This window comes from Aotus nancymaae, unplaced genomic scaffold, assembly GCF_030222135.1.
Source record: "Aotus nancymaae isolate 86718 unplaced genomic scaffold, 86718_ANA_hifiasm-v0.15.2.pri h1tg000010l, whole genome shotgun sequence".
NCBI lineage: Eukaryota > Metazoa > Chordata > Mammalia > Primates > Aotidae > Aotus > Aotus nancymaae.
In genome coordinates, this window is record NW_026988421.1 from 31,395,077 (window position 1) to 31,420,185 (window position 25,109).

General features: G+C 37.9%; 1 protein-coding gene across 2 annotated transcripts in view; it reads left to right on the forward strand.

Moving 5' to 3' along the window:
* Positions 1–25,109, forward strand: part of HPSE2 (heparanase 2 (inactive)) — a 766,947-nt gene that overhangs the window by 56,673 nt on the left and 685,165 nt on the right. The gene's annotated exons all lie outside the window — the stretch shown is intronic.

Consider the following 25,109-nt stretch of genomic DNA (forward strand, 5'->3'; position numbering starts at 1 on the left):
ATTTGACTTTTCTGGGCCCAGTTTTATCACTTGTAAAATAAGGGGGGTAAAGGAGGTGATTACTTGACCTCTGGCCTCGTGTGAATCAGCAGAATGTAGAAGCCTGGAATTAGAGTATTTGGAGGAGTTAAGGAAAACCACTAAAAGGGGAATAAAGAGGCCTCTTTTAAAATTATCCTTAAACCTACTACATTAATTTGCTAGGGCTGCCATAACGGAATACCACAGACTGGGTGGCTTAAACATCAGACATTTATTAATCACAACAGAAATTTATTCCTCCCACTTTTGGAAGATAGAAGACCAAGATCAACCTGTCAGCAGGTTTAGTTTCTTCTGAGGCTTCTCTTCTTGGCTTTCAGATGCTCTGTCTTTTCATTGTGTTGTTACATGCTTTTTCTTCTGTGTGCAAGTGTCTCTGGTGTCTCTTTGTATGTCCTAATCTTTTTTAAAAGAAACCAGTCAGATTGGCTTAGGACACATCCTGATGGCTTCTTTTTAATTTAATTAACTCTTTAAAGACGCTGTCTCCAAATACAATCATGTTCTGAGGTACTGGGGGTTAGGGCTTCAACATATGAATTTTATCTAGGTGGATACAATTCATCCTATAACAGCTAGTAGTTCCACAAGTACAAACTTGACAGGTACCTAATTATTCACTACAAATGCCTGAATTTCTGTAATTTGAGTTAGAAATGTTACCAATCTAGAATTTGAAATGGCTGATCCTAAGTATTGATACCTTTATCAACTTTGCAGGATGGGGCACAGAATAATGATCATCACCATAACAGGGAGGCTCGCTCCCATAATATGATCATTGTTGGCGATACATCTCCTCTATGGTTAGGTCTGTGATAGGAGCTATAGAAGCTACAGAAGTAGACCCTCTGTTATTTATTTATTTATTTATTTGAAAGAAAGAAAGAAAAAAAAGAATGAAGAGAGGAAGAAAAAGGAAGAGAAACAGAGAGAGAGAATGGGAGTATTGCTTTCTTGCCCAGGCTAGAATGCAGTTTAGTAATGGGTATTGAAAACCTCTTTTATACCAATAATTATACTTGATGTAGACAGGAAGGAATAAGGGAAGAAAATAACAAACAAGCAGCCAACCAATACTTCATTTAAACCTATGAAATGCTATGCAATTACTGAGGAGTGATTTACTTCCAATTATATAGTCACTTTTGAAATAGGTGTAAGGTGGTAATGTATGTTTTGTGTATTTGAAGTGGAGAGTTCTATAAATGTTTATTAAGTTTACTTGTTCCGGGTCTGAGCTCAAGTCCTGGATGTCCTTGTTAATTTTCTGTCTCGTTGATCTATAAAATTGTTAGCTCTTCTTGTTACATTGATCCTTTTGCCATTATGTAATGTTCTTCTTTGCCTCTTTTGATCTTTGTTGCTTTAAAGTCTACTTTATCAGAGGCGAGAATTGCATCTCCTGCTTTTTGTTTGTTTATTTTTACTCTCTGGTTGGTTGATAAAACTTCCTCCTTCTCTTTGTTTTGAGTCTTTGTGTATCATTGCATGTGAGATGGGTCTGGATGCAGCATACCGATGGGTTTTGGCTTTATCCAATTAGAATATATATAAGTTTAATACTGGCATTTGATACTAGCTGGCTGTTTTGCCCATTAGTTAGTGTAAATTTTTCATTGTGTTAATGCTCTTTGCTTTTTGATATATTTTTGGAAAGGCTGATATTGGTTCATTTATATGTATAGTGCTTCTTTCAGAAGCTCTTGTAAAGCAGGCCTGGTGGTGGTGAAGTCTCTAAGTACTTGTTTGTTCACAAAAGATTTAATTTTTCCTTCGATTATAAAGCTTAGTTTGGCTGGATATAAAATTCTGGGTTGAAAGTTCTTTTCTTTAAGGATGTTAAATATTGGTCCACACTCTTTTCTGGCTTATAGGGTTTCTGCTGAGAGGTCTGCTGTAAGTTTGATAGGTTTCCCTTTGTGGGTAACCTGACCTTTCTCTCTGGCTGCCCTTAGTATTTTCTCTTTCATTTCAACCGTAATAAATCTGGCAATTATGTGCCTTGGGGTTGGTCTTCTTGAAGAATATCTTTGTGGTGTTCTCTGTATTACCTGGAGTTGAATATTACCCTGCCTTGCCAGGTTGGGAAAGTTTTCCTGAATGATACCCTGAAGAGTATTTTCCAACTTGGATTCATTCTCTTCATCACATTCAGGTACACCTATCAAACATAAATTAGGTCTTTTCACATAGTCCCATATTTCCTGGAGACTTTGCTCATTCCTTTTTATCCTTTTTTCTCCAATCTTGTCTTCTCATTTCATTTCACTGAGCTGGTTCTCGACTTCTGATATCCTTTCTTCTGCTTGATCAATTCAACTGTTTAAACTTGTGCATGCTTCGCGAAGTTCTCGTGTTGTGTTTTTCGGCTCCATCAATTCACTTATATTCCTCTCTAAATTGTCCATTCTCGTTAACATTTCGTCAAACCTTTTTTCAAGGTTCTTAGTTTCTTTGCATTGGGTTAGAACAAGTTCTTTTAATTCACCAAAGTTTCTTATCACCCACCTTTTGAAACCTGCTTCTGTTATTGGAACACACTCGTTCTCCATTAAGCCTTGTTCCATTAATGATGAGGAATTGCGATCTCCTGTAGAGGGAGAGACATTCTGATTTTGAGTATTCTCTGCCTTTTTAGGCTGGTTTATTCCCTTCATTATATATTTATCCCTCTGTCATCTTTGTAATTACCGACTTTCTAACTAGGTCTCTGAGTGAATGTCCAACTTGTTGATTCCCAGTGCCAAAATCTGAGCAATCCACTGCTCTGGCCAAACAGCGGTGTTAAGATTGATGGTGCTTTTCTGCCTGGGAATCTCCGGACTCTGCACCAAGAACTGCTGCGCTAAGGCGCCAGCAAAACTGCTGTGCCAGCCCAAGAGTTGCCCTGGCGACCTGTAGGGCTCCTCCTCTGGGAATCTCTTGATCCATGAGCAACAAATATTCGTCTGAAAGTGTGGCGTCCTCTTGTTCTCTGCGCTTTCACTGGGAACTACGAGCCCGAGCTGCTAGTGATCAGCCATTTTGGATCTCTCCCGGAATTCAGTTTGACCCTCTGTTAGTTTTTAAGGAACTTGAATATAGTTTGAGAAACAGAACAAAATTTTCTTAAAACTCCAGCAAATCATAAAGGACAATGTAGTGGAATATTATTTATGCCAAATGCCATGAGAGTTCAGATGTCGGAACTAATAAGGTCTGAAGAAATAAGATAAGGGTTTGTGGCAAAGATGGAACTCCAGATGTTTCTTGAAGGTTGGATATTTTTGGATAAACCAAAGAGGACAAAAGTAAGGGGAATAAAATGTTCATTTTTATTAGAAAAATTTTATTGGCTAACGAGAGTTTAGTCTTCTGAGACCTGGTCAATTTCAGGGTGTCATTTGTGAAAATGAATGTAATTGTTCCTTATCACTAAGGGATGACAATAGTCAATATTGTAATTGTGGTTATAACTCATAGTTATTTCAAGATGGTTATAATATATAGTTTTTTCAGTTATAAGTTTTGCATACCCTTTCTAGTATTTATTAAACCTTTTCAGATCCAATTTGTATCACAAAATTTACTAAAGTTTCTCAAATAAAATTTACTAAAGTTCCTCATTATCACTTCTCTTGTGTTTTCTGCTTTGGTTAAGGGCATCACTGTCTACCTTGGATCTTAAGGAAAACTTTGAACTATTTTTGACTCTTTCTAAGTCTAATCTCCATTTTAATTTGGCTACTAGGTGTAGCTATTCCTACTTCTATACTAACCTTTCTTATATCTTTCCTGGTCTATTATGGTAGATTAATGGACCTCTTCGCTTCCCAGCTCTCCTGATAGATTTCTTATACTGCTATTAGAGTTATTCTAGTGAATAGACTTCAGTAGATTGCTTTTCTGAGGCCTTCTGACATCTCTTCAGAACCTGGAGGATAAAAAACTATGAGGGCACTTACAAATTTGCTTCTAGCCTGGCTTTCTAGCTTTCTTCCCACCCTACTACACTCTAGTCTTAGTATTCTGAGTATGACAGCAAGTGGAAAAGGGAATATGCTAAACAAGGAGGCATGAAGACGTGTAATGTACTTATATTCTCCATTAGTAGACTTGTACTTACTCTTTAAGACTTGGTGAAAATGTCATTCCCTTTATTACACATTCTCTGACTTCATCCCTTTCTTAATTTATACAGATTATAAGTACTTACTACATTGTTTCAGAGTTATTTCTGTTCTTGGATGTTTCCATACTAGGCTGTGAGCTCCTTGAGGGTAGGGACCAATATGTTATTCATCTTTATATTCCTAGTGTCCAATAGCTGTAGGTCCCCTGAGACTGCCACTAGGAGGCTCCAAAGCCATCCACATGAGGAAATTTGGTTTGCTTCCAGGTTAGGCAAGGAACTGATGACGCTTGACAAATTCTTATAAAAAAAATTCAGATGCTTTCAAGATGGCAACAGTACACACTGGGGACTAATGGGGGAGGGAAGGAGGGAGGCAAGGGTTGAAAAACTAACTCTTGGATACTATGCTCACTATTTGGATGATGGGATTATTCATATCCCAAACCTTAGCATACACAATATATCCATGTAACAAACTTGCACATGTACATTCCCTGAACCTAAAATAAAAGTTGAAATTACAAAAAAAGTTATGATATCTAAATCTTTGTTTTAATTTTTTTGGAATTCTGTTGTATTTTCTGGTTGACTTTGGCATTTAGCAGCTTTGGATTACACAGCCCTTTGGCAAACTTATTCCTAAATGATGGTAAGTCAGGAATATAAACATTTCAATCCTAGACACTCTAGGTGAAAGTCAATTCTCAAAGAGGCTTAGTTTTTTTCAGTCACAGATTGAAGGCAAAGAATACTGATGCCATAATCCAAGGCCTAAATACTTATTTGCTGCTGCTTCTTCAAAAAGAATATATCAAGTGTCTTTGTAAGATGTGTTAAGTGTTTTTTAATTTGAACCTTTTTTTTTTTTTTTTATTTTATTATTTTTTTTTTTTATTGCATTTTAGGTTTTGGGGTACATGTGAAAAACATGCAAGGTTGTTGCTTAGGTGCATACGTGGCAGTGTGATGTGCTGCCTTCCTCCCCTTCACCCATATCTGGCATTTCTCCCCATGCTATCCCTCCCCAACTCCCCACCCCCCCGCTGTCCCCCCCACTCCCCCACAACAGATCCCCATGTATAGTGCTCCCCTCCCTGTGTCCATGTGTTCTCCTTGTTCAACACCCGCCTATGAGTGAGAACATGTGGTGTTTGATTTTGTGTTCTTGTGTCAGTTTGCTGAGAATGATGGTTTCCAGGTTCATCCATGTCCCTACAAAGGACGTGAACTCCTCGTTTTTAATGGCTGCATAATATTCCATGGTGTATATGTGCCACATTTTTCCTGTCCAGTCTATCATCCATGGGGATTTGGGTTGGTTCCAGGTCTTTGCTATTGTAAACTGTGCTGCAATGAACATTCGTGTGCATGTGTCCTTATAGTAGAACGATTTATAATCCTTTGGATATATGCCCAGTAATGGGATTGCTGGGTCAAATGGAATTTCTATTTCTAGGTCCTTGAGGAATCGCCACACTGTTTTCCACAATGGTTGAACTAATTTACACTCCCACCAACAGTGTAAAAGTGTTCCTATTTCTCCACATCCTCTCCAGCATCTGTTGTCTCCAGATTTTTTAATGATTGCCATTCTAACTGGCGTGGGATGGTATCTCAATGTAGTTTTGATTTGCATTTCTCTAATGGCCAGTGATGATGAGCATTTTTTCATATGCTTGTTGGCCTCATGTATGTCTTCTTTTGTAAAGTATCTGTTCATGTCCTTCGCCCACTTTTGAATGGGCTTGTTTGTTTTTTTCTTGTAAATCTTTTTTAGCTCGTTGTAAATTCTGGATATCAGCCCTTTGTCAGATGGGTAGGCTGCAAAAATTTTTTCCCATTCTGTTGGTTGCCGATTCACTCTATTGACTGTTTCTTTTGCTGTGCAGAAGCTGTGGAGTTTGATTAGGTCCCATTTGTCTATTTTGGCTTTTGTTGCCAATGCTTTTGGTGTTTTGGTCATGAAGTCCTTGCCTACGCCTATGTCCTGAATGGTTTTGCCTAGGTTTCCTTCTAGTGTTTTTATGGTGTTAGGTCTTATGTTTAAGTCTTTAATCCATCTGGAGTCAATTTTAGTGTAAGGTGTCAGGAAGGGGTCCATTTTCTGCTTTCTGCATATGGCTAGCCAGTTTTCCCAACACCACTTATTGAACAGGGAATCCTTTCCCCATTGCTTGTTTTTATCAGGTTTGTCAAAGATCAGGTGGTTGTAGATATGTTGTGTTGCCTCCGATGCCTCTGTTCTGTTCCATTGGTCTATATCTCTGTTTTGGTACCAGTACCATGCTGTTTTGATTACTGTAGCCTTGTAGTAGAGTTTGATGTCTGGTAGTGTGATGCCTCCTGCTTTGTTCTTTTTGCTTAGAATTGACTTGGCTATGCGGGCTCTCTTTTGGTTCCATATGAAGTTTAAGGTGGTTTTTTCCAGTTCTGTGAAGAAGGTCATTGGTAGCTTGATGGGGATAGCATTGAATCTGTATATTACTTTGGGCAGTATGGCCATTTTCACGATATTAATTCTTCCTAACCATGAACATGGAATGTTTCTCCATCTGTTTGTGTCCTCTCTTATTTCGTTGAGCAGTGATTTGTAGTTCTCCTTGAAGAGGTCCTTTACATTCCTTGTTAGTTGTATTCCTAGGTATTTTATTCTCTTTGTAGCGATTGTGAATGGCAGTTCGTTCTTGATTTGGCTCTCTTTAAGTCTGTTATTGGTGTATAGGAACGCTTGTGATTTTTGCACATTGATTTTGTATCCTGAGACTTTGCTGAAGTTGCTTATCAGTTTCAGGAGCTTTTGGGCTGAGATGAGGGGGTCTTCTAGATATACAATCATGTCGTCTGCAAATAGAGACAATTTGACTTCCTCCTTTCCTAATTGAATACCCTTTATTTCTTTTTCTTGCCTGATTGCTCTGGCTAGAACTTCCAGTACTATATTGAATAGGAGTGGTGAGAGAGGGCATCCTTGTCTAGTGCCAGATTTCAAAGGGAATGCTTCCAGTTTTTGCCCGTTCAGTATGATATTGGCTGTCGGTTTGTCGTAAATAGCTTTTATTATTTTGAGATACGTTCCATCGATACCTAGTTTATTGAGGGTTTTTAGCATAAAGGGCTGTTGAATTTTGTCGAAGGCCTTCTCTGCATCAATTGAAATAATCATGTGGTTTTTGTCTTTGGTTCTGTTTATGTGGTGAATTACATTTATAGACTTGCGTATATTGAACCAGCCTTGCATCCCCGGGATGAATCCTACTTGATCATGGTGGATAAGCTTTTTGATGTGCTGTTGTAATCGGCTTGCCATTATTTTATTGAAGATTTTTGCATCTATGTTCATCATGGATATTGGCCTGTAGTTTTCTTTTCTTGTTGAGTCTCTGCCAGGTTTTGGTATTAGGATGATGTTGGTCTCATAAAATGATTTGGGAAGGATTCCCTCTTTTTGGATTATTTGGAATAGTTTCAGTAGGAATGGTATCAGTTCCTCTTTGTATGTCTGGTAGAATTCGGCTGTGAACCCATCTGGACCTGGGCTTTTTTTGGGTGGTAGGCTCTTAATTGCTGCCTCGACTTCAGACCTTGTTATTGGTCTATTCAGGGTTTCGACTTCTTCCTGGTTTAGGCTTGGCAGGAGGCAGCTGTCCAGGAATTTATCCATTTCCTCCAGGTTTTCTAATTTATGTGCATAGAGTTGTTTGTAATAATCTCTGATGATGGTTTGAATTTCTGTGGAATCTGTGGTGATATCCCCTTTGTCATTTTTTATTGCATCTATTTGGTTATTCTCTCTTTTCTTTTTTATTAGTCTGGCTAGTGGTCTGTCTATTTTGTTGATCTTTTCAAAAAACCAGCTCCTGGATTTATTGATTTTTTGAAGGGTTTTTCGTGTCTCTATCTCCTTCAATTCTGCTTTGATCTTAGTTATTTCTTGTCTTCTGCTAGGTTTTGAGTTTTTTTGATCTTGCTCCTCTAGCTCTTTCAATTTTGACGATAGGGTGTCAATTTTAGATCTCTCCTTTCTTCTCATGTGGGCACTTATTGCTATATATTTTCCTCTAGAGACTGCTTTAAATGTGTCCCAGAGATTCTGGTATGTGGTGTCTTCATTCTCGTTGGTTTCGAAGAACGTCTTTATTTCTGCCTTCATTTCATTGTTTATCCAGTCAACATTCAGGAGAAAGTTGTTCATTTTCCATGAGGCTGTGCGGTTCTGGGTTGGTTTCTGAATTCTGAGTTCTAACTTGATTGCACTGTGGTCTGAGAGACTGTTTGTTATGGTTTCCGTTCTTTTGCATTTGCTGAGGAGTGATTTACTTCCAATTATGTGGTCAATTTTAGAGTAGGTGTGATGTGGTGCTAAGAAGAATGTATATTCTGTGGATTTTGGGTGGAGAGTTCTGTAAATGTCTATTAGGTTTGCTTGTTCCAGGTCTGAGTTCAAGTCCTGGATATCCTTGTTAATTTTCTGTCTCGTTGATCTGTCTAATATTGACAGTGGTGTGTTGAAGTCTCCCACTATTATTGTGTGGGAGTCTAAGTCCCTTTGTAAGTCTTTAAGAACTTGCCTTATGTATCTGGGTGCTCCTGTATTAGGTGCATATATATTTAGGATCGTTAGCTCTTCTTGCTGCATTGATCCTTTTACCATTATGTAATGTCCTTCTTTGTCTCTTTTGATCTTTGTTGCTTTAAAGTCTATTTTATCAGAGATGAGAATTGCAACTCCTGCTTTTTTTTGCTCTCCATTTGCTTGGTAAATCTTCCTCCATCCCTTTATTTTGAGCCTTTGTGTATCCTTGCATGCGAGATGGGTTTCCTGGATACAGCACACTGATGGGTTTTGGCTTTTTATCCAATTTGCCAGTCTGTGTCTTTTGATTGGGGCATTTAGTCCGTTTACATTTAGGGTTAATATTGTTATGTGTGAATTCAATCCTGTCATTTTGGTGCTAGGTGGCTGTTTTGCCCTTTGGTTGATGCAGATTCTTCATTGTGTTGATGCTCTTTACCTTTTCGTGTGTTTTTGGAGTGGCTGGTACTGGTTGTTCTTTTCTATGTGTAGTGTCTCCTTCAGGAGCTCTTGTAGAGCTGGTCTGGTGGTGATGAACTCTCTGAGTTCTTGCTTGTTCACAAAGGATTTTATTTTTCCTTCACTTATGAAGCTTAGTTTGGCTGGATACGAAATTCTGGGTTGAAAGTTCTTTTCCTTAAGGATGTTGAATATCGGCCCCCACTCTCTTCTGGCCTGTAGGGTTTCTGCTGAGAGATCTGCAGTGAGTCTGATGGGCTTCCCTTTGTGGGTAACCCGACCTTTCTCTCTGGCTGCCCTTAGTATTTTCTCCTTCATTTCAACCCTGGTGAATCTGATGATTATGTGTCTTGGGGTTGCTCTTCTAGAGGAGTATCTTTGTGGTGTTCTCTGTATTTCCTGGACTTGAATCTCGGCCTGCCTTGTTAGGTTGGGGAAGTTTTCCTGGATAATATCCTGAAGAGTATTTTCCAGCTTGGATGCATTCTCTTCGTCACATTCAGGTACACCTATCAAACGTAGATTAGGTCTTTTCACATAGTCCCATATTTCTTGTTGACTTTGTTCATTCCTTTTTACCCTGTTTTCTCTAATCTTGCCTTCTCGTTTTATTTCATTGAGTTGATCTTCGACCTCTGATATCCTTTCTTCTGCTTGGTCAATTCGGCTGTTGAAACTTGTGCATGCTTCACGAAGTTCTCGTGTTGTGTTTTTCAGCTCCATCAATTCGCTCATATTCCTCTCTAAGTTGTCCATTCTTGTTAGCATTTCGTCAAGTCTTTTTTCAAGGTTCTTAGTTTCTTTGCATTGGGTTAGAACATGTTCTTTTAGCTCACGGAAGTTTCTTATTATCCACTTTCTGAAAGCTGATTCTGTCATTTCATCACACTCATTCTCCGTCCAGTCTTGTTCCCTTGCTGGTGAGGAGTTGTGATCCCTTGTAGGAGGAGAAGTGTTCTGTTTTTGGGTGTTTTCATCCTTTTTGCGCTGGTTTCTTCCCATCTTTGTGGATTTATCCACCTGTTGACTTTGTAGTTGTTGTCTTTCTGATTTTGGTAATTTTAAGTCTGCTGTGGCAGAACTCATAAACCCCCTGCTCTTCCCCCGAGGTGTTCTGTCCCAGGGAGTTACTGTTTTATGATGTTCCCCTGTGCGGTTGCTGTTTTCCCTGCCCACAAGGTGGCAGCCTAGTCTCACTCAGGTTGCAGAGGCTTCGCTAAGCTGCTGTGGGCTCCACCCAGCTTCCGTGTGAACTTCTGGGTGTAGTTAGAACTGCTTCCGCTATGTTGGCCCGCCCCTGTAGTGACGGAGTCTCTGTAGTGGCGGATTGCCTTGGTAGAGAACAGCAGGGTGCCTATGGAGAACGCCCCTCCTCCACAGAGCTGGACCGTCCCGGTTTCAGTTGTGTTTCAGGTCTTCTTGCTGGGTAAGAGGGGACACCGTCTCATCTGATCTGCCTCCGGAGCCGCTGCGTTGGCTAAAGCCGCGGCTCTGAGATTCGTGGCGCTGGCCTGGCTCCCCGTTTCAGCTCCCCTTGCTGGCTTATAGGGGACTCAGACTCTCTCACTTTATACAGTGAGCCGTTGCCTCAGGGTGCCGGCCCAGCGGCTGCGCCGTTCAAGCCAGCGGCGCCAGCGGCGCTGGCGACCCGTGTGGCTTCTCTGCGTGTGAATCTCCTGGTCTGTGGGCAGTAAAAATCAGTCTGGAAATACGGCGTCCACTCACCCTCTGTGCTTTCTCTCGGAGCTGAATTCCCGAGTTCCTCCTAAGCGGCCATCTTGGATCTCCTCCTAAGCGGCCATCTTGGATCTCCTGAACCTTTTTAAAGATACAAAAAGGATGTATCAAGTGTTTTTAAATTTGAACAATGGTTCAATTAACTTCAAAAGGATCTTCATATACCGATTCTAACAGAAATTGGCATCTCAGATTATTACTGCTCAATGGTCAAATATGTTAGGCTGTTGGCTCTAACTGGCACTCATGAATGCTGCTTTGGTATAGTCAATTCTAACTCATTTTGTTATAAGGTTGTTTTTTAGGGTCCTCTTGATATTGGAATTATCTTAGAGCTTCTGTTTTGAGGTGAAGAGTAAGAAAGGAACATGCAGAGCTACATCCACCTCTTCATGCACCTCTGTCTTTTTTTCTACATCTAAATTCTGTCTTTATGGCTGAGTTCATCTTCTCTGAGTGTTTCTCCAGACTGTAGTAGTCTTTTTCCTAAATTCAGAATAACAGCATCCTCGAGTTAGAATAACTTCAGTTAATGTAGTGCAATGTTCTACCCAATGTGTGAGTTCTGCCAAATGTGATTTAAAATGACCCCAGATACACTGAATGAATCAGCACATGTCTTGATTTTGGCCTAGGCTAGTTATGTAGCTGTTCTTATCTAAATCCCATCCTCTTCTAAGAATGAATGCTTTGCTTCAAGTTATGTATATCACTGCTGACTATTTTTTCTGATTATATTTGTCTCTTGGTATTTGTGGGGGGTTTGTTACAGTTCCTCCAGTGGGTACCCAAATCTGATTAGATGCTCAAGTACCTGATATAAAATGGTAGTATTTGCATGTAATCTGTACATATGCTCCTATATACTTTAAATAATCTCTAAATTACTTTTCATACTTAATACAATGTAAATGCTATGTAAATAGTTATTACACTATTGTTTAAAGAATAATGACAAGGAAAAGTCTGCACCTGTACAGACACAATTAAAAAAATGTTTTCAATCTATGGTTGGTTGAATTGACAGACACAGAACTCATGGATACAGAGGGTGGACTGTACTCAGTCCTTTTCTTTAGCACTTTTGTGAAGAATCAGTCCAGCCAGCAAAACAAAATATCATTGTGAATGGAATCACAGAAATTGCAGGTGAAAGAAATGAAATAGATTTGATTATTCTGATACTTCATATAGATTAGTATTAGATCCAGTTATGCAGGGATTTTCACTTGAAAATAGCCTTCAAATCAATTGAATATGAGTCCTGGTGTACAGATGAAAAATCATGGCTGTGGTCAATACTGTGAGGAGGGCCTTAGAAATATTTAGCAGATGAATTATTTATGCTGATTTGTTGTGGCTGCTGCTGGGTTCGGCCTCCAGCCCTATTGTATTGCATGTTTTCATGAACATTCTTGAGATGGAACTATAGTGTCTTCATATGGGAATGATGTAAAGCTAGAGAAACAATGCAGGCCAGAGAGGAAGGATCTGGAGCAGAGACTTGAACATTCATGGATATCTGCCAAGTATCCATATATATTTGCATACATTTAGAAGTGGCTAAAAATACTTGCTAAGGCAGATTCTGCCAGAGTGTCATTTGTTCTGCTGGGTGATACAGTGAGAAGAGCATTAGCAGTCAGGAGGCTTGGGTTCTAATCTTTCCTTGGTAAATGGCTGTGAAACCTCAGGCACATCACTTCATCCCTAGCCCCAATTGTCATATCTGTGAAAGGATATTCTACTCTACCCATTCCTCTAGAGCAGGAGTCAGCAAAGTACAGTCTGCAGACCAAATTCTGGCAACACCTGTTTTTGCAAAGTTTTATTGGCACATAGCCATGCCCATTCATTTGTGTATTGTATATAGTTGCTTTTGCATTTGGCATCAGAATTTTTTGTTTTTTAATTTGGAAAGATCTTTATTTTTCATGGAGAGTGGCAGCCCAGCCACAGAGTTGAGTAGTTGCAAGAGATTGTATGACTCACAAAACCTAAAATACTTTCTGTCTGGTTCTTTATAAAAAAAAGTGTGCCAAACCTTGCTCTAGAGAACATTTGAAAAATTAGGGGGTTTTCAAAGAGACTGGGGATAGTACTACTGGTATCTGGTTGGTAAGGCCAAGAATGTCAACTATTCTGCTGGACAATACACAATGAAGCACCGTCTTGCCTGAAATTCTGATAACTCCCTTGTAAATATTCCTTCTGCTTTGTGAGTCTAAGAACAGCCACTTTGAAAGCTTTGTTAACTATGCAGTTTTGCAAGTTAAATGGGTCAGGACATTTTTTTAACCACTCTCCTTAACCTTAGAAAGGGTATCTACCTCAAAATGAAATCATTTGTTATGTTTCATGGTGCAATATTATAGCATTTCCTTTAAAATCAGGAAGAAACCAATGATGCTTACAGGTTACCTTTGTACAAGAGATTCTAACCAGCACAATAATGACAATAACTGTGAAGGGTCTGAGGTTTTACCCTACTTAGAAGCTAAGAAAGGTAGTCTACCAGAGTTTCATGGATACTGGCAGAAGATATGAGACTCCCATGTCTGAGACAAAGGACTTTATTTTCATAGCAATAACAGTGGCTAGAATATCAGCAATTGTTTTGTACTGTTTTCCTGAGTCTCAGTTCCTATATGAAAATAAGAATCGGGCTAAGTGATCCTTGCTGCAATGGGTTGTATTACAGGAGGGGAACCCTGAGTTTAGAGAGCCTGAATTTTTCATAATGAGCAATAAACAGACCTGCTCTTTCCTCTGGAGGGAAATATTATCTTTACCATATTGGACAGTAAGCATGCCTGTCCTTTGCTCTGGAGGGAAGTATTATCTCTGTCTTCCAAGACTGTTTACTATAGAAATGTCCTTGAAAAGATACTTTGGAACAAAGGCAGTCAGTGTCTCTGATCCTAAGATAAGTAGAAACTCAAGAGTTCTATGTCTTACTACAAATAAGAAAGGTAAAGTAAATAAAAAATAAAAGTTGAGAAGGAAAAAACAAAATTGCTACTATTAGTAGATGATATTATTTCCATAGCGAATTCATGAACATGTCTAGATACAAATAGAAATAATGGGAGAAATTACCAAAATTTCTGAATTCAAGCTCCATATACCAAAACAAGTTGCATTTTCTACAAAAATCTAGAACATACTATTAAAATGATACCATTTATAAAGGCAGCAAAACCCAAAGTACCTATGAATAATCTGACAAATGTTGCACCAAATTTTAATAGAGGAAATTGTAAAACTTTTATTGAAAAACATAAAAGAAAACCTACATGGAGATATGTCATGTCATATCATGGGTAGGAAGACTAAATATCTTGAAATTGCCTCTGAATTAGTGTATAAATTCAATGCAATTCAAAGTCCTACAAGCCACGTGTGTGTGTGTGTGTGTGTGTGTGTGTGTGTGTGTGTGTGTGTGTGTGTATAGTTAAGCTGATCACCTCAGTAGATGCAGATAAAGCATTTGATAAAATTCAGTATCCATTCATGATTAAAACTCTCAGCAGGTCTGGGCGTTGTGGCTCACACCTGTAATCCTAGCACTTTGTGAGGATGAGGCAGGCAGATCACGAGGTCAGGTGTTTGAGACCAGCCTGACCAACATGGTGAAACCCTGTGTCTACTAAAAATACAAAAATTAGCTGGGCATGGTGGCGTGAGCCTGTAATCCCAGCTAGTCAGGAGGCTGAGGCAGGAGAATCGCTTGAACCCAGGAGGCAGAGGTTGCAGTGAGCTGAAATCACACCACTGCCCTCTAGCCTGGGTGACAGAGTCAGACTCCGTCTCAAAAAAAACCCCAAAAAACAAAAAAACAAAAAACTCTCAGCAAACGGGAAGAGTAAGGAACTTCCTTAACGAATCTAATAAAATGTATAGGGAATACATTTATGTGTATATAGAGCTGAAAACTACAAAAAGTGGTGAAAGAAATCAGATTGAGAGAGAGAGAGAGATGACACGTTTTCATGGATTAGAAGACTCAGTATTATTAAGATATCGATTCTTGGCTGGGCGTGGTTGCTCACGCCTGTAATCCCAGCACTTTGGGAGGCCGAGTTGAGTGGATCACAAGGTCAGGAGTTCAAGACCAGTCTAACTAACATGGTGAAATCCCGTCTCTACTAAAAATACAAAAATTAGTGGGGTGTGGTGGCACGCACCTGTAATCTCAGCTACTCAGGAGGCTGAGGCAGAAGAATCACTTGAACCCAGGAGGCGAAGGTTGCAGTGAGCCCAGAACTTGCCATTGCACTCTAGTCTGGGTGACAGAGTGAGACTCCATCTCAAAAAAAAAAAAAAAAAAAAAAAAAAAAAAAAATCTGTTCTTCTTGATGTGATCTGTAGATTCAACTCAGTCCCCAAAAACCATAGAAAACTTTTCTGTATATATGTGTTTGTGTGTATCAATACACACACACACCATACACTCACACAGATGAACTAGAATAAGTAAGATAGTTTCAAAAAAGTAAGACAATATAGAGCCATTATAATCAAGGGAGTATGGTATTCATAGAAGAATATCACATAGATCAGTGGAGCAGAATAGAGAGCTTAGAAATAGACCCACAAAATAATGTCAACTAAATTTTGACAGAGATACAAAGGCAACTCAATGCAGAAAGAAGAGTCTTTTCGACAAATGAAACTGGAAAAATTGGAAGTTCTTATGTGAAAAGATAAAACTTGCTACCTTTCTCATACTTTATACAAAAAATAACTAAAACAATCGTATACCTAAATGCAAAACACAACACTTACAAAACTTCTAGAGGTAAAGGGGAGAAAGCTCTGTGATCTTGGAATTAATAAAAAGTTTTTAGATACACTAATGAAAGTATGGGCCAGGCATGGTAGCTCATGCCTGTAATCCCAGCACTTTTGGAGGCTGAGGCAGGTGGATCATTTGAGGCCAGGAGTTTGAGACTAGCTTGGGCAGCATGGTGAAACCCTGTTTCTGCTAAAAATATAAAAATTAGCCAGGTGTGGTGGCACATGCTTGTAATCCCAGCTACTCAGGAGGTTGAAGCAGGATAATTGCTTGAACCTGGGAGGCAGAGGCTGCAGTGAGCCTAGATCACACCACTGTACTCCAGCCTGGGGGACAGGGCAAGACTGTGTCTCAAACAAAAACAAAAACAAAAACAAAAAAAGAAAGTGTGATCCATAAAAAGAAAACAAGAAAAATAGATAAATTGGGCTTTATCAACGTTTAAAAATGCTCTGTAAAAGATCCTTTAATGAAAAAGTGACGCCACAGACTAGGAGTGAATATTTTAAAATTACAAATTTGGTAAAGGATTTGTGCCTAGAATACATAAAGAACTCTTAAAATTAAAAAAATTAGAAAATAACCAAATAAAACACAGGTAAGAGGTATGAACAGACACTTTACCAAAAAAGAAATATGGATGGAAAATAAGTATATAAAATATGCTCAACATCATTGTCATTAGGTAAATGGAAATTAAAACCACAATGAGATAACACTACAAATCTATTAGAAGTCAAACAAAGATAATTGAAAATATCACAATGAGATACCCCTACAACTCTATTAGAAGTCTAACAAACAAAACTGAATATAACAATTATTGTTGAGGATGTGGAGCACTTGGAACTCTTATCCAATTCTAGTGAGAATGCAAAATAATACAGCCATTCTGGAAAAAAGTTTGACAGTTTCCTATAAAGCTAAATGTGTAATTACCATATGATCCTGTAGCTTTGCTTTCATGAATTTACTCAGGCCAACTGAAAACTAATGTTCACAGGAAAACTGGTATGTGGATGTTTATTGAAGCTATATATTCATTCTCAAAAACTGGAAACAACTATATTGTGATTTCTTTCAGTGGGTGAATGGGTAAACAAACTATGGTACGGCCATTCAATGGAATATTATTCAGCAATAAAAAGGAATTAACTATTGATTAACAACAACTTGGATGAATTCTAAATGCATTTTGCAAAGTGAAAGAAGCCATATCCCAAAGGCTACATATTGTACGATTCCATTGTTATGACATTCTGGAAAAGAGAAAGCTATAGAAACAGATAAACAAAACCAAAAAACAACAAATAAGTGTTGGCCAGAATGAGGATGGATGGAGGGCTTGATAATACAAAGTAGCATAAGGAAGTTTTTTGGGGTGATCATATTGTTTTGAATAGTAATGTGCTAGTGGTTACTTGATCCTATGCATTTGTCAAAACCCATAATACTGTATGCAACAAAGAGTGAATTTTACTGTCTTCAATTTTAAAAAAACAACCAGGATATTGGGAGAACCTAAGGTAGACTGCAGATTTGCCAAATACATTTAACTGTATTGTGATGAATGGCACAACCATGCTGAAAACTTGGAGGAGAAAGAAGCTGAATAACTTTATTTTGAATGGATACTGTAAAGCTAAATAAAAAAGAAGTATGCAAAAACACTATACTGTAGTTGGTAAATATGTTTCTTAAAAGAGTATGGGTTAGCAATTCTGAAACTACTTTGTATGTATATTAGTGTTGAGCAAATAAGAAATATATTGTAGTTTATGAAAAGTAGGCTTTTTACTGTCAGAGAAAGAAATTACAGATAAGAAAATGAGAATTCTAAAATGAATTCTTTAGTGTTGGAGTTGGACTAGTGTGTTCTTCTTTTCCTTTTAAGATAGAAAAATAAATATAGATAGATGTGTGTACATCAGTTGGTAACCCTATATACCTCTCCAAGCTCTTTCTACTTGAGAGGGCCTAGAAGTAGTGATACCCTGGTAGCAATGAACACATGTGGTACCTAAATCCTGGTTTCTAAATATTATTCTCCAACAGAAGGAACCAGGTCTCCTTAGAGAAGTGGATGATTCTAGGATGGGCAGGAGAATACAAGATGAGCCTGGGACCTTTGTGGTGCCAGAAAGTAAGGAAGTGCTTATAAAAAAAGATTGAGGACATGTCAATAAGTCACAGAGGCTGAGCTGAAAGAGCTCTCAGTAGCCAAAACTGGAACAGTTTGTACAACAAAATAAATAAATGTGACTTAATGAAATAATATCCATAAGTTCACACACACACACACACACACACACACACACACATACAATGCTTGAATAAATAAATGAGTGGCAAAGAGACAACTCTCTTCCTTACAGAAGAATTCCAAATAAATGTAGAGGGAATGAGAAAAACAGGAATTGGAACACCAGAGTAATAATTGCTGTAGGTGAGATACACTGAGGGATGGTAAAATTAGTGGGTAAAAGTTTACAGAAAAATGTGGTATTGCATAGCCTAAAAATATCTCTTACAAAATATTTATTAATCACAAAGGCAACATAGTAACTTTGTAGTGGAGAAACCCACCAGAACCCATTTTAACCAAGGGAACAGGTTATTAATGTCACCACTAATAAGATCTAAACATACCTTTGTGGTATCTTTCCACAAAATCCGTAACTTACTTCAGCAACAAAGAAACTTTAGTCAGCCCAAACTAAGAGATATTCTACCTAAAACTGATGATTACCTGACCAGTACTCTTCAAAAGCACCAAGGTAATGGAGACAAGGAAAGACCAAGAAATTATCACATTCCAGAGGAGACTATGGAAACTAATGCAATATGGGATCTTGGATTAGGTCCTGGAATAGAAAACGGGTACTCCTCCTGCCTCTAACCCCCTGACAGGACCTAGTGTGTGATGTTCCCCACCATGTGTCCATGTTCAACTCCCACCCTTGAGTGAGAACATGCAGTGTTTGGCTTTCTGTTCTTGTGTTAGTTTGCTGCGAATGATGGTTTCCAGCTTCATCCATGTTCCTGTAAAGACATGAACTCATCCTTTTTATGCCTGCATAGTATTCCATAGTGTATATGTGCCACGTTTTCTTTATCCAGTCTATCATTGATGGGCATTTGGGCTGGTTCCAAGTCTTTGCTATCGTGAACAATGCCGCAATAAACATACCTGTGCATGTATCTTTATAGTAAAATGATTTAAAATCCTTTGGCTATATACCCAGTAATGGGATTGCTGGGTCAAATGGTATTTCTGGTTCTAGATCCTTGAGGAATCGCCACACTGTCTTCCACCATGGTTGAACTAATTTATACTTTCACCAACAGTGTTAAAAGCATTCCTATTTCTTCACATCCTCTCCAGCATCTCTTGTTTCCTGCCTTTTTAATGATTGCCATTATAACCGGTGTGAGATGCTATTGCACTGTGGTTTTGATTTGCAGTTCTCTAATGACCAATGATGATAAGCATTTTTTCATGTGTCTGTTGGCTGCATAAAATGTCTTTTTTTGAGAAGTGTCTGTTCATATCCTTTGCCCACTTTTTGATTTTTTTTGTTCCTATAAATTTGATTAAGTTCTTTATAGATTCTAGGTATTAGCACTTTGTCAGATGGATAAACTGCAAAATTTTCTCCCATTCTGTGGGTTGCCTGTTCACTCTGATTTCTTTTGCTGTGCAGTAGTGCTTTAGTTTAATTAGATCCCATTTGTCTATCTATTTTGGCTTTTGTTGCCATTGCTTTTTGGGTTTTAGTCATGAAGTCTTTGCTCGTGCCTCTGTCCTGAATGATATTGCGTAGGTTTTCTTCTAGGAGTTTTATGGGTTTAGGTCTTACATTTAAGTCTTTAATCCATCTTGAGTTAATTTTGTATAAGGAGTAAGGAATGGATCCAGTTTCAGCTTTCCACATATGGCTAGCCAGTTTTTCCAACACTATTTATTAAATGTGGAATCCTTTCCCCAATGCTTGTTTTTGTCAGGTTTGTCAAAGATCAGATGGTTGTAGATGTGTGGTGTTATTTCTGAGGTCTCTATTCTGTTCCATTGGTCTATATGTCTGTTTTGGTACCAATATCATGCTGTTTTGGTTACAGTAGCCTTGTAGTATAGTTTGAAGTCAGGTAGCATGATGTCTCCAGCTTTGTTCTTTTTGCTTAGGATTGTCTTAGCTATGAAGGCTCTTTTTTGGTTCCATATGAAATTTAAAGTAGTTATTTTCAATTCTGTGAAGAAAAGTCAATAGGTAGTTTGATGGGAATAGCATTGAATCTATAAATTACTTTGGGCAGTATGGCCATTTTCACAATATTGATTCTTCCTATCTATGAGCATGGAATGTTTTTCCATTTGTTTGTGTCCTCTCATGTCCTTGAGGAGTGGTTTGTAGTTCTCCTTGAAGAGGTCCTTCACATCCCTTGTAAGTTGTATTCCTAGGTATTTATTCTCTTTGTAGCAGTTGTAAATGGGAGTTCACTCATGATTTGGCTCTCTGTTTGTCTGTTATTCGTGTATAGGAATGCTTGTGATTTTTGCACATTGATTTTGTATCCTGATACTTTGCTGAAGTTGCTTATCAGCTTAAGGAGATTTCGGGTTGAGACGATGGGGTTTTCTAAATATACAATCATGTCATCTGAAAACAGAGACAATTTGACTTTCTCTTTTTCTGTTTGAATACCGTTTATTTCTTTCTCTTGCCTGATTGCCCTGGCCAGAACTTCCAATACTATGTTGAATAGGAGTGGTGAGAGAGGACATCCTTGTCTTGTACTGGTTTTCAAAGAGAATACTTCCAGTTTTTGTCCATTCAGTATGATACGGGCTGTGGGTTTGTCATAAATGGCTATTATTTTGAGATATGTTCCATCAATACCTAGTTTAATAAGAGATTTTAGCATTGAGGGCTGTTGAATTTAAGGCTTTTTCTGCATCTGCTGAGATAATCATGTGGTTTCTGTCATTGGTCCTGTTTATGTGATGGATTACATTTACTGATTTGCATATGTTGACCCAGCCCTGCATCCCAGGGATGAAGCCAACTTTATCATGGTGGACAAGCTTTTTGATGTGCTGCTGGATTTGTTTTGCCAGTATTTTATTTAGGATTTTCGCATTGATGTCCCTTAAGGATATTGGCCTGATTTTTTGTTTGTTTTATCTCTGCTAGGTTTTGGTATCAGAATGATGCTGGCCTCATAATTAGTTAGGGAGGAGTCCCCTTTTTTCTATTGTTTGGAATAGTTTCAGAAGGAATGGCACCAGCTCCTCTTTGTACCTCTGGTAGAATTTGGTTGTGAATCCATCTGCTCCTGGACTGTTTTTGGTTGGTAAGCAATTGATTGCTGCCTCAATTTCAGAACTTGTTATTGGTCTATTCAGGGATTCAACTTCTTTTCAGTTTAGTCTTGGGAGGATGTATGTGTCCAGGATTTTTTCCACTTCTTCTAGATTTTCTAATTTATTTGTGTAGAGATGTTTATAGTGTCCTCTGATGGTAGTTTGTATTTCTGTGGGATTAGTGGTGCTATCCCCTTTATCATTTTTTATTGTGTCTGTTTGATTCTTTTCTCTTTTCTTCTTTATTAGTCTGGCTAGTAGTCTATTTTGTTGATCTTTACAAAAAACCAGCTCGTGGATTCATTGAGGTTTTGAAGGGTTTTTTGTGTCTCTATCTCTTTCAGTTCTACTGTGATCTTAATTATTTCATGTAGTTTCAACTACTTTAAAAGATCAACATTATTTTCCATATTTGTACTTTTCTTTGGATGTACTCTAGGTTATCAGGATCTATCTGAGACTTTTATAGCTGGAAATATATAGTACCACAAGCAGGATACTAATAACAAAAATAATTATAGGTACTCTTCATTGTGCTCTTATTGTATGAATAGTGCAATGCCTTTTGTGTATCTGTATAATAACAGTAGATAAAGAAATGAAATCTTAGAAAGGTGTTTTGTCTACCACTTTTGTAACTAATAAGTGGGTACCAAGCCAGGATTTGAACAGAGGTCTGCTTGACTCCAAACTCTTCACTGTGCTGCACTTGGTAGCCATGGAATGTAGCACAACTGTGTTGCCTTCTTTATTCTGCATGTTCTTGTTCTATTAATTTAGACTAAGATTGCATTAATCACTTTGACAGCGATATCATAGCACTGACTTATATTAAGTTGATATTCAACTAAAGCCTAAAAATCTTAATAAGATCTTAAGTATATGAGCTCCTGTTTGGTCTGGCTTTCCCTTCTTAAATCTTATGTTATTAATTTTCAGTATAAATGTAGGCCTTTGCGTTCATATCTTTAGCTTCCATTTTTGGGATTTCAGTGTAAGTTTTTAGATTGCCAAGATAATTTTGAATTTTGAGTGTGTCATATATGATACTAACTCTTCCTCCAGATATATTACCATGTGCATCTTTGATAAGTATTTTTGCTTTGTATTTATCTAGTCTTTGATACAATTTAAAATGATTAGAGTTGAATAAGGAATCTATACTTTTACTTTTTATATGGTATATCTATTTTTTTCTCTAAACATTTTTGAAATCTACTTTTCTAAAGTTTAGGACATATGTTTGGGCATGCTCATAGTTTTCTTTTTTGACTGTTATTAATATAAAGGTAATGTCATCACTTTATTTCAAGGTTCTTGTTGGAATGATGTTGAGAATGTAAGTTACAATTGTTGCTTCTGCTGCTTTCTGAGCAATATATTTTTTTAGATAGGAAATAGGGAGTTTAGTTGGTGTATCTTCAAATTAAACTTATATCAGAAGGTATCAGGATAATTGAAGCTATCCTTCACTTTTTATAGCATGTTTTGATACAAGTTTTATAATCTTTTCTGAGAAAACATCATCCATATTTCTTTTCCACGTGGACTATCTATGGAACACCATTGTAACAGTATAATTCAGTTTTTCTTTTTAGTTCTTCCTTTTATTATTTAATATAATTCTACTATTAAGCTCATGAGTTTCCATATAGGAGTGACTTCTGGAAGGAGCACTGAACTTGGCTTTGAACATACCTGGATTTGAGGACTGACCAGGTAATGTGAACTTGTGCAAGTCAAGCTTTGTGGACCTCAGTTTTCTTGTGTTTAAGATAGTGATAATAATGGTGTTCTTTATCATTTAGGATTATACAACAGGTTAAGATTTTAAAAACAGGTAACTGACTATTAATGACTTACATAAATAGTATATTTGTCTCATATGATGAGAAATTAAGAGATAGGCAGTCTAGCACAGGTATGCTGGGTCAATAAAGACATTTAGGGACTTGAGCTCTTTCCATTTTTTTGTTTAACACTTTTAGTGTATAATCATTTATCCTCTTGTTTCTTTTTGGTTTTATTTTTTATGAGATGATGTCTGTTGCCCAGGCTGGAGTGCAGTGGCATGATCTCGGCTCACTGCAACCTCTGCCTCCTGGGTTCAAGTGATTCTCCTGCCTCTGCCTCCTGAGTAGCTGGGAATACAGGCATGTGCCACCATGCCTGGCTAATTTTTGTATTTTTAGTAGAAATGGGATTTCACCCTGTTGACCAGGCTGGTCTTGAACTCCTGACCTCAAGTAATCCACCTGCCTCAGCCTCCCAAAGTTCTGGGATTACTGGGGTGAGCCACTGTGTCCGACCCCCACTCTTGCTTCTTGACTCAAGACTACAAAGTGGCTACTAGAACTCAGGGCTTCATGTCTATGTTTCAGAGACAGAAAATAGAAGGGACTAAGGGACTAAAGGGAAAAACTGAGTTTCTCTTAGTGAGGCTCTGTCTTTTAATTTGGCAAAGAAAGTCTCCCTTTTGGAGAAGTCTGCCTGCAGCTCATTTTCCAGAACCATGTTACGTGATTATCCTTTTCTGCAAGGATAGCTAGGAAATTGTATATTGTAGCTTTTAAGTCTCTGTAATAGATGAAGGCAACGGAGAAAGAATTGTGATTAGGGTTTGGGTCAGCCGTCAACAATATCTGCTATTTACTTTGATAGTATTGTTGGAAGGATTGAATGAGATGATGTAATCCAAGAAGTTTTAAAGAATGTAATTTATATCAATTTAAATTGTATTGTTCTTCCTGACTTCTATGTGATTGTCTTAAAAGCTAGTATATTCTTGCACTAATTTATCCAATTTTTGTGTTTAAGTCTCAGAAAATCTGTGAGACTAGTTATTTATGTTAAATGAGTTCACTTTCTTTCCCATATTCCAGAAATTGGCGTATATATGTTTAGGCATAAATACTGCATTATTTCTACTCAGCTCTCCTGTTTTAACCTGAGAATTAGTGAAGATCATTTTCACATCTGACTTATCTTTGTGTGCCACACATCCTAACTCTCATAGTCATGGGTTTGTATTTGTAGCTGGGATTTTCCTTTAGAAATATAAAAGAAAAGACTACTTCTCCAGAACAGTGTTCCACCCTTTTTGCCATATGACCTATATTTTCTCTTAAGTGTCACTGAGCATAGCTTTCCTTTTAGTACCATCCAAATCATCGGTGTCAAAAGTGGCAGAGCAGTGTTTTTTTTTTTTTTTTGAGACGGAGTTTTGCTCGTTACCCACGCTGGGGTGCAATGGCGCGGTCTCGGCTCACCGCAACCTCCGCCTCCTGGGTTCAGGCAATTCTCCTGCCTCAGCCTCCTGAGTAGCTGGGATTACAGGCACGTGCCACCATGCCCAGCTAATTTTTTGTATTTTTAGTAGAGACGGGGTTTCACCATGTTGACCAGGATAACGATCTCTTGACCTCGTGATCCACCCGCCTCGGCCTCCCAAAGTGCTGGGATTAAGGCGTGAGCCACGCGCCCAGCCAGCAGTTATTTTTTAACTTCTTCTATTAAAATTCTTTAGTTTTGCTATGCAGAACTTGAAAGTTTTTAGAGTTTCCACCTAGATTACTGCTGATGGTATCATTTGTTCCTATGAGAATCAGTTGAATCATATTTTAATCAATTAAATTTAATTAAGTTAATAATTACATTAAATAAATTTATTTTGGTAATTATTAATTAAATTAATAAATTAATTTAGCAATTATAAATTAATCAAATTAATTTAATTAATTTAATTGTAAATTAATGTATTGTGTAAAATACATAATTATGTAAAAATTAATAAATAACTTTAGGGCATGAGAGCTTCCTGCTAGTTGGGAAACATTCTGTATGAATTTTTATTTTTGAGGGAGCTGTTTTCTGGAGACTACATCTGCTCTGAATGAAAATCATACTTAAGTATAAAAAGCAGTATGGGAAAATAATTGGGGAAATGCCGTATCTCCCATGACTCTAGGCCTCCTGTGCTCTTTTTGGTGACTCAAAAAAAATTTCTAGATTTAAAGAATGA